The sequence below is a fragment of the Drosophila suzukii genome, chromosome 2L, assembly GCF_043229965.1.
Source record: "Drosophila suzukii chromosome 2L, CBGP_Dsuzu_IsoJpt1.0, whole genome shotgun sequence".
Classification (NCBI taxonomy): Eukaryota; Metazoa; Arthropoda; class Insecta; order Diptera; family Drosophilidae; genus Drosophila; species Drosophila suzukii.
Window position 1 is genome coordinate 21,607,821 of NC_092080.1, and position 4,149 is coordinate 21,611,969.

Genomic DNA, 4,149 nt, shown 5'->3' on the forward strand with positions numbered 1-4,149 from the left:
TTTTCACTCGAAAGCGCCGCTTTGTCAGCAGCAATAACTGTGAAATCAATATCGGAACCTTTGGCGACCTTTTGCCATTCTGACAGATGACCCGAACGTCCTTCTGCCCATTCTGTCCATTGGCAGGACATTAACTCAAACCAATTTCCAGCGAAAATTAATGTGCCATATATGACGCTTCAATGAGTGGGTTCTGTCACTTCCGATCCCCATAAATGTGATCCTAATGATGCCACTTTTCAATTCCAAAATGGGTCTCTTTCCGGGGTCCAGAAGACTGGGCTAGATAGAATGCCATGTCATTTAATTCCTTGAGGGCATCGTATTAAAATAAACTGTGAGATAAGCGCTTAATTCTCTAAGATCCAATATTTGGAATACTATCCTTATATTAGAAATATGATTTTATTAGGTATTCGCTTTATACATAAGAATACATTTTTAGGAGCAAGTTCATAAAACTTTTCTATTTTTTGCTATTTGATTATGAATCTTAAGCGTTTAATCCAGAGTTCAGTACACAAAACGATGACCTTTCGTTTCTTATTTGTGTGGTTAATTTTGCTGTGGTACGCTGTACGTGTGACGGCAGATGCTTTATCCTTTAACCAACACTAATTTTTAAAAACCAGGGACCATAACAATTAAATTTTTGTTTTAAATATCACAAAATAAGATTTTTTATTTTTATTTTAAGATAAGACTTGATAAGAATTATTTTTGATTTTTTTTTCGAATGTGTCATAAATAAAATGTTTTCTAAATTCTGTTAAAATCTAGTTTAATGTTGATGTGTTGATTTATTTTATTTCTTTAATTAAAATTAAAGTATAGTTTAAATAACTAAAGATACAACTTGGCCCATACTTGTTTTTATTTTTATCTAAAATCGGATGTCTATATAATGCATTTGCCATAAGATATAATAAGATATATTTGAATGGGGTTTACCTTACTTACTTATTGCTTAAACAAGAAGGTTACTTTTTAAAACCTATCTGAGTAATTGTAGGAATTTGGTTTGAATTCTGCGGGCCATTGGCCCTTTCCTGGCTCCCCCTAACCCCTGAACCCTGACCCCTGGTGGCCCCCTCTTCCTCTTCTTCCGCTCCACCAACACCGCGCCAACTGTCATCGCATTGTCAATTCTATTTTTATGTTTTATGTTTTCGTTTTGTTTTCGTTTTCATTTATGTTTTTCCCTGTTGTTCTTGGGATGGTTTTGCGTGCCTTCCGCTGCGCTTCATTTGGTCTCCTCAAGCGGTTGTCTTTTTTTTTTTTGTGTGTGCCCTCCTTTGACCACCCCCGCCCCCTGACCTTTTTGTTTTTTTTAATATTCGAGTGTAATATTTCAGTTTTTTGTTGTGTGTCTTCCCTTTTTGAGCTGCCTGCGCCGTGTGTGTTGACAATTTGTTGGTTGTTTTGGAGAACCGCTAAATAGCTACAAATTTATGAGCGTAAATAGCCGGCGTAAATCAATTTTTAATGCATTTCCATTTCCATTTGGCCTGGGCAAATGTCAACAGTAAATTGATGGGGCGACAGTTATGGCTACGAGGAAATGTTTATCGAGAGGAATTCGAATTTTCTTTGCCGCTTGACTGAAAACATCAAGAATGTGCGGGGAAATAAAAAATCAGGAGGTTTCTAACTAATTAATTATTGGTTATTTGAAATTCATTTTGAACTCAAGTGAGTTCAGTCCAAAATTGATAAATACGCAGAAAATTTTTCTAATTAGGTCCAAAATCTTATCTTAGGAATGTTTTATACCTTAATTAGCACTCAAATTAAAAAAAATATGTAGGAACTTTTTTTTTTAATTTTTACAAAATAACATACAATTTTGTTTTAAAATAGGTACATAATAAGTACTCAGTTAAATTGTGTTCCTTTTAATGTATCCTTCTGAATTTCTAGGACAACAGATAAATTACTTTAAATTTAACTGTCATATAATGCATATGTACAAATGCAAATTTTTACTTGGAATTATTTTTAAATTTTTACAAAATACCATACAAATTTGTTTTAAAATAGCTACAAAATAAGTACTCAATTAAGATGTGTTCCTTTTAATTTATCCCTGTGAATTTGTAGAACAACAGATAAATTACTTTAAATTTAACCATCATATAATGCATATGTACAAATGCAAATTTGTACTTGGAACTATTTTTAAATTTTTACAAAATACCATAAAATTTTTTTTTTTAAATAGGTACAAAACAAGTACTCAGTGAAAATGTGTTCTTTTTAATTTATCCTTCTGAATTTGTAGAACAACAGATAAATTACTTTAAATTTAACCATCATATAATGCATATGTACAAATGCAAATTTTTACTCGCATCCACACACGTATTACTTATCCTGTGTGCAGCAGTGTGTGTGCGGAATTTGTCGCATGTTTGGTTGCAGCTTTTCCATCAAATCCAATTTAATACGCTTAAGTTCTTACTTTTTGTTTTGCCTCCTTGCTTTTATGTGAGAAATAAAGAAACCCACATGCAAAACCAGCTGGCACCCACTTTCACCCACCTTTCACCCCCCACCAAACGGTGTCGGCTCAATTTAATGTTATCGATTTTTAATTTTCCTATTCGAACTTTTTGCTTACTCGCAGACTTGGAGCATTTTTCGTGTTCCATGGTTTTAATGTGAATTACAGGCGGACCATTCGAAGCCCCCTTTCCCAGCTTTTCCAGCACGTAAATAGTTAAGGCCCGTAATTTAATCGCATTTGTATCGATGCTTTTTGTTTTGCCGTTGCCATTGTCTCTCTGCAATTTAGCAACTATTTTCCTGCTGTTTCGGTTTCGATTCGAATTAAATTCAAGGCGTGGAAAAATAGTCGCGCAAATACACATGCGGCACAAAATGATATACATAAGCAAGCATTTATATGGGGCCTGTGGATCGAATCGATGGGAAGCCTTATAGATGAACTAAGTTTGCATTTTCATTCGTTATCCATATTGTTTGCATCGGTCTTTTTCTTTTGGCCTGCCCTGGTGTAATTACCGCTGGGCGCTTTAAATGTCTAATAAAAACCTTTTCTGGGACTTTTCAGGGCGTAATTGGATTTGCGGTGGATAAGACCCGTAACGCTCTACATAAAAAAAGAAGAAAATATTTGGAAATCCACTTAAAGGGTTTTTTTAAAGATTAGATGGTTAAATTAAATTATACTTTTTTACAGATATTTATAATTGTGATTAAGTAAGCAGAATAATAAATCTGAAAGGTTTCTGAATCAAAAGTTGAATCTAAAAAAGACAAGCCATTAAAGGAACGAAATTGGAATACTGTATAAATATTCTTTATTAAAATATTACAACTTAAATTATAATATAATTTTTTAATGGCTCTTAAATCCAGTAAGCAGAAAAATAAAATTTTTATTATTTCTAATTTATTGTGCCAAAAAAGTGTAGCCATTAGTAAACTTAAACTTAAATTAGTTTTTTCTGATACAGTTTTTCTTATAGTAATTTCCCAAATTTCTTTCTTAATACTGCTAATGGAATATTCCATTTTAAACGACTTTCTCTCTTACACCAGTTATAATGACAGTAATTTGCCCCACACAGTTAAGTTGTCCCTCCCCCGAATTAAAATTAATTCCGGACTCGCGGAACGCTCATTGGACGCATTGCCGTATAAATGACGTCCAAAAATATTTCACGCTTTAATTAAAAATCGAAATTGAACTGCCAATAAAATGTTTGTTAACCAACATAACCGCATCTGTTAATGTCCGCGGAAAGGGAGCGCCGTCGCGTAGGCCGTGTTCACTGGAGGGAATCCGGAGCAGCCGAGCTCCGTGACGCCGCTTCATTCCCTCGCTTTATCAAATTTTGATAAAAGGCCGCGCCAATAAATTAAATGTATAAATTCATTAAATGAATTTCGATTTCATTGTTTCAGGCGGAGACAAAAGAGCACCGAGCACCGAGCACCGAGCCCAGAACCAGATGACGTGGCCGAGTGTGCATATTAAAAAACCATCAGCGTGTCAATATGTAATTTGTGTCGTCAATGCAGCCACTGCTCTCAAATAGAACATAAATTAAATATCAATAAAGGGGGTCCCTTTACCCGCACCCCCTCTTTTCGCCGCAGCTGGTTGGGTTTTCCCGGCAAAGA